This window comes from Gossypium hirsutum, chromosome A13, assembly GCF_007990345.1.
Source record: "Gossypium hirsutum isolate 1008001.06 chromosome A13, Gossypium_hirsutum_v2.1, whole genome shotgun sequence".
Classification (NCBI taxonomy): domain Eukaryota; kingdom Viridiplantae; phylum Streptophyta; class Magnoliopsida; order Malvales; family Malvaceae; genus Gossypium; species Gossypium hirsutum.
The window spans coordinates 87,129,217-87,135,773 of record NC_053436.1 but is presented as its reverse complement, the minus strand read 5'-3'; the positions used below and the strand labels follow the sequence as shown (position 1 = coordinate 87,135,773).

The 6,557-nt window shown below is 40.0% G+C and overlaps 1 non-coding gene across 1 annotated transcript; it reads right to left on the bottom strand.

The window, feature by feature from the left end:
• Positions 1-6,104: 6,104 nt before the first annotated feature.
• LOC121213300 (small nucleolar RNA R71) lies at positions 6,105-6,212 on the bottom strand. Its single transcript, XR_005908683.1, has one exon. It is a non-coding gene; the product is annotated as a small nucleolar RNA R71 (small nucleolar RNA).
• Between the last annotated feature and the right edge of the window lie 345 nt (positions 6,213-6,557).

The following is a 6,557-nucleotide window of genomic DNA, read 5'->3' as shown; positions in this document are numbered from 1 at the left end:
TAAAAACTTGAAATTCCAAAAAGAATTGGTTCAAATGATTTGAAAGTATTTTTTAAATGTTTTTGTCGAATGTATGGTACACCGAGTTGTCGGCACTAATTCTGTAAGTTCTCTAAAAATACTGTTTGTTTAAAGTGAACTACTGAGACTACTGTAGGTAGTAGATTGTACTGAAATGCTGTAGTTTAGGGTAAAATTAAAACTATAGTACTGCGATCTGCGTAAACGAACTCTGAAATACTGATACTGCTTTTCATAAAATATTCTTTAATGAACGCTAGAACTGTAATCGAATGCATAAAATTTTCAAAACAGATAAAGCGTAATTCGATATGAGCACCAGAGGTACTCGTGGAAAGGGTATAATAGGCCGCGGCGGAGGCCGTGGAGGTGCTCGGGCTAGGTCTTCGTTATCTCGCCACATGTCTAAAGTTAAAGCTAAAGAGGCACCGGCTTCACCTATGACTGAGACTTGGTCTCACAATCGTGCGACTGGGACGACGCATTATGTTTTGAATTCTGGAGAGGGTCACTGGGCCCAAAACTTCTACTGTAGGCCATGGGTCAAATACGGAATGACTCCAGTCTAATGGGGCTGAGATTTTTAGGGGTATTGCTAGAGTTGCCCCTAATGTGGCTGATTATTAGATTGAGGCCACAGAGAGGATCATGGATAACATTGATTGCACCCCCGAGCAGAAACTAAATGGTGTAGTGTCATTATTGTAAAATGAAGCCTATCAGTGGTGGCTTGCAGTTAAAGAGGGCAGTCAGCCCGATCGGTTGACTTCGAAATTTTTCAAGACTATATTCCAAGAAAGGTATGTGGGCGCTAGTTATGTAGATGCCTGGAGGAGAGAGTTTCTGAACTTGACTCAGGGGCATAAATCAGTGGTTGAATATAAGGCTAAATTTTTACAATTGAGCCGCTATGCGTGTGGGATGGTGGCAACTGAATATGAGTGTTGCGTTCTTTTCAAGGACAACCTCAGAGATAGTCTACAGGTTTTGATAGCTCCATATAGGGAGTGAGATTTTGCTGCTTTGGTTGATAAGGCGAAGATAGCCAAGGAAATGAAGCGCTGAGTGCCATAACTGTGAGATGGAAAAGGGTAGGAACAAGAGGGATTCGGAGCACTCAAGTTCATTTCAGAGGCCTAAGAAAAAGGCCAGAGTTGATGGGCCAGTCAGAGTTGGGCCCCCTATTACTGCTACTGGACCGTAACCCTGTGCGGAATTTGGAAGACGCCATCAGGGCGAATGCTAGAAATAGATTAGAGCATATTTGAGGTACGGATCATTGGAACAACGTATCAGAGATTGCCCACAGAGGCCCGAGTAGATGGAAGCTGTAGGTTTGGGTAATGTACAGCCGCCAAGGGGTGGTCAGTAGCCATCAAGAGGCCGTGGTCAGGCCAGAGGTGGAAATGGATCAGGCCGTGGTCAGAGCGCACCGGGCAGAGGTACTGGTTATACTGAGGTGAGGCAGCCAGCTTTGGTTTATGTTGCACATCACCGAGAGGACGGAGATGCCCCAGATGTTATCACGGATACGTTCTTTATTCATAATTTACCTTATACTTCACTAATTGATGTTTGATCCACGCATTCCTATATAGCATGTACTGTATCTAAGACCTTGGGTTTAATGGTTGAAAGCACTACGAGTGAGGTTACTGTGTTGAGTCCATTAGGGTAATCAATGAGAGCAAATAAATTGTTCAGAGATGTACCTTTCGAGGTTCAAGGAACTATCTTTTTGGCGGATTTGATTAAACTCCCTTTTGAAGAATTTGACTTAATACTGGGTATGGACAGGTTGGTTACACATCAAGTGAACTTGGATTGTGCTACCAAGTGGATGGTACTAAAAACTACAGAGGGTGGCGAGAAGTCGTGATTGGAAAACGTCAGAATTATTTGTCAAATGTGAATTCTGTGCTTAGGGTCGAGAAATTGGTTTGTAAGATTTGTGTGGCGTCTTTAGCCTACATTGGTGTTTTAGATTCCGAGGGTTCTTCTGTTAAGGATATCAGAACAGTCAAAGACTATCTGGATGTTTTTCCTAATGAGCTACAGGGGTTACCTCCAAATCGTGAAGTTGAATTTGGGATTGAGCTACTACTTGGTATAGCTCCGATGTCCATCACCCCTTATAGGATGGCACTGAAGGACCTTGTGGAGCTTAAAGCTCAGATTCAAGATTTATTGGATTGAGGGTTCATCCGCCCAAGTGTGTCTCCATGGGGAGCACTGGTTTTATTTGTGAAAAAGAAGGATGGATCTATGCGTATGTGCATCGATTACCGGCAACTGGATAAATTGACTGTTAAGAACAAGTACCCCTACCGAGAATAGATGATCTATTCGACCAATTTCATGAACCTTCAGTTTTCTCTAAGATTTATCTCTGATCAGGGTACCACCAATTGAGAGTTAAAAAGGCTGATGTATATAAGACAACGTTTAGGACTCGTTATGGTCATTACAAGTTTCTAGTGATGCCGTTTGGACTGACGAATGCACCAGTGGCTTTTATGAATCTGATGAACCGAGTGTTCTAACCCTATCTGGATTGGTTCGTAGTGGTTTTTATTGATGACATCCTGGTATATTCGAGGAATGAAGATGAACATGATGCACATCTCCGAGTTGCTCTGCAGATTCTGATAGAGAAACAATTGTACGCCAAGTTCAATAAGTGCGAGTTCTGGTTACGAGAGGTAACATTTCTGGGCCATGTGGTATCTACTGAAGGAATTAGGGTGGATCCTTAAAAAATTGAAGTTGTTCTAGACTGGAAGCTGCCTAAGACGATATCTGAGATTCAAAGATTTCTGGGTCAGCAGGGTATTATAGACATTTTGTTGAGGGGTTTTCGTTGATTGCTGCACCTCTGACTAAGTTGTTGCGTAAATGGGTGTCGTTTGACTAGACTAATAAGCAGCAAGAGAGTTTCGAGAAACTTAAAAAGGTTCTGACTGAGGCCCCTATCTTAATACAGCCAGAGTCTGGGAAAGAATTCACTGTCTACAGCGATGCATAACATATTGGTTTGGGATGTGTGTTGATACAAGAAGGTAAGGTGGTGGCATATGCATCTCGTCAGCTTAAGACTCATGAGGCGAATTATCCTATGCATGACTTGGAATTGGTCGCTGTGGTATTCTCACTAAAAATTTAGAGGCATTTACTTGTACGGTGAGAAGTGTATCATTTACACAGATCACAAGCCTCAAGTATCTCCTCACTCAAAAGGAGTTAAATCTTATGCAGCATAGATGGATTGAGCTGCTTAAAGACTATGACTATATGATCAAATACCATCCTGGAAAGGCCAATGTAGTGGCTGACGCACTGAGCCGTAGGGCTATGACTGATCTGAAGGCGATGTTTGCTTGTCTCAGCTTATTTGATGATGGCAGTCTGTTGGCTGAACTTCAGGTTAAATTGACATGGATTGAGAGATTAAGGGTAAAAAGATGAAGGATAAGTCACTGGGTCTTCGATTCCGACAGATTAAGAATGATAGCACATCAGATTTTAGATTGAATAGCGAAGGGGTGCTATGTTTCCGTGGCAGAGTTTGTGTACTGAAGGATACTGATTTGAGGCAGTCTATACTGCAAAAGGCACATCGTAGCCTTTATGCTATGCATCCCGGTGGAAACAAGTTGTATCGAGACCTTTGTGAGTTGTATTGGTGGCCAGGTCTCAAGTATGAGGTTACCGACTTCGTGGGTAAATGCCTGATTTGCCAGTTGGTTAAGGCTGAACATCAGTTGCCTTCAAGGTTGCTTCAGCCAGTTAAGATTCCACTTTGGAAGTGGAAGACAGTAACTATGGACTTTGTTAGTGGGCTACCCGTAACGCCTTCTAAAAAGGATTTAGTATGGGTCATCATGGATTGATTAACCAAATGTAACCATTTCATACTAGTTCGTATCGATTAATCATTGCAGAAGTTGGCTAAACTGTATGTGTTTGAAATAGTGAAACTGTATGGGGTACCGGTTTCCATAATATCTGATAGAGATCCTCGCTTCACATCTCGGTTTTGGAAGAAGTTACACGAGGCTTTGTGATAAACTATAATATATACATATTTTTACCCCATGCTTGGCATATTTATGAATGATTTTTCCTTGGTTTTAGTGAATTTGATGCTCCTAATCCTTTAATTTCATGTTATATACTCAAGAGAGCTTAGGATAGGAAAAAATGCGGGAAATGGGCCAAAAATGGACAAATTGGGCCTAATTCACTGTTTTACATGGCCTAGGCACTTCCACACGGGTGATCTACACGCTCGTGTGTGACACACGGGTAGACCACAGGCCAGTGTGTCATGGCCGTGTCGACCCTAAACCAAGTCAGAATTGCACACGACCTGAGCATCTTCACACGGGCGTGGCACACGGTCATGTCCTTATCGAGCCCAAGTCTAATTCTACTCAGAAAAGGTTAATTTTGGGCTGATTTGGGCATTCCAAAGTCTATTTAAAGACCCTAGCAGAGGATTAAGGGGCACAGAGAATAGAAGGCAGAAAATACTCAAGAACAGCCATCGGGATCAGCTCAGAAGGAGGATCTACATCAAAACTGAAGATTTCCATCCAATTTCCTAGAAGTTCTTTGGGTTTATTTATGTTTTGTTGTTTTCCAACTTTTGAGATGTTTTCCATTATTATGAACTAAACTCCCTAAATACCTAAGGGATCTGAAACCTAAGACAAATCTTATTACTCTTTGAATTATATGATAAATACTTGTTCTTCTTATTAATTGTGAGATTTAACCCATGCTTTAATATTCCAGGATATTAATTCAGGTTTTTGATGTGCTTATTCAGTGAAGCAAAAATCCCTGTCTAAGAGTATGCAATCCTAGAGATAGGACGACATAAATCTGTCGGATTAGAGTCAAATCTAATAAAGGAATCCATAGATCGAGTTAACGCGACTATAGGGGTTTTAATTAGAAAGAGATTTCGATTAATCAACCTAGAGTCAGTTGTTTTTAGTCTCGAGAGAGATATTAACATAAATCAGGGATTCCTACGGATTAAGTCAAGTGAATAAATTGTCTAATTCAGAGGTAATAAGTGATGTCTAGGTGAATTCTTCCTTGGGTATTGTCTTCTCCATCGATTTTCCAAAAGTATTTTCCAACTTTAATCTTTATCATAATCTTTGTTAATTAGTTAATTAGTTTTAGATTAAAAATTCTCTTAATTGTTAGGATAGATAATAAAAAAATAGTAATTACTAGTACTTTTAGTCCTCGTGGATACGATATTTCCGGTCTCACCATAACTATACTATTGTTCGATAGGTGCGCTTGCCTTAGTCAAACTTTTAGTTAGTTTAGCAACCATCAAGTTTTTGGCACCGTTGTCGGGGACTAAGATATTAGGAACACTTAATTTTTATTACTTTAGCCATTTTTATTTTTATTGCAATTTGATTTTGTTTTTATTTACTAAATTTTCTTTTCTTTACTTCTGGCAGGTTTTTTATAGTTTATTACTAGAAGAAACCCATCAAGACCTTTACTTTTTGATAGCGAAATCGAAAGCACAGCTTGTAGAAACCGAAGAGAAATAAGGCGAAGCCTACAATACAAAAAGGAAGAGCAAGAGGCCGACATTTATACCACAACCAAGGAGATGGCTGATAATCAGAATAATCTGTTACCTCCTGTGGTTGCTGTAAATCTAGTAAATCAGAATCCTACTCCTCGTACTATGTATGATTATTCTAAACCTACTTTAACAAGAATTGAATCGAGTATAGTTAGAGCTGCTGTTGCTGCAAATAATTTTGAACTGAAACCTAACACGATTCAAATGATACAACAGTTTGTTCAGTTTGATGGTTTGCAGGGTGAGTATCCAAACACTCATTTAGTAAATTTTTTGGAAAGCTCGACACCTCTAAGTCAATGGCAATTCTGACAATGCCATTCACCTTCGGTTGTTTCCATTCTCAATGAGGAATAAGGCTAAACAGTGGTTGAACTCGTTACCGCGAGGGTCAATCACCACTTGGGAATAAATGACCGAAAATTTTTTGCTTAAATATTTTTTGCTAGCTAAAATAGCTAAATTAAGGAATGATATCTCTTCTTTTATACAGTTGGATTTAGAAACACTTTATGATGCATGGGAAAGATACAAAGATCTATTGAGAAAGTGCCCTCACTATGGACCTTTTGGCTACAAGTTCAAACTTTCTACAATGGTTTGAATCCCTCGACTAGACAAATGATTGACGCGTCCGTTGGTGGAGCTATCAATATTAAGGCACCTGAAGAGGCTTATAAGTTCATAGAAGAGATGTCACTGAATAATTATCAGTAGCGAGTTATGAGGACAAAACTGACGAAAGTAGTCGACGTTTTTAACGTCGACTCGATTACTATGCTTTCAATCAGGTAGAACTTTTGAATAGAAAAATTGATGGTTTACTTGGTTCTACACAGGTTCACCCAGTAATGCAGTGCAATACAAGCGGAGGTGGAATGAGCAATTTAGAATATCCATCCTACGGCCTTAA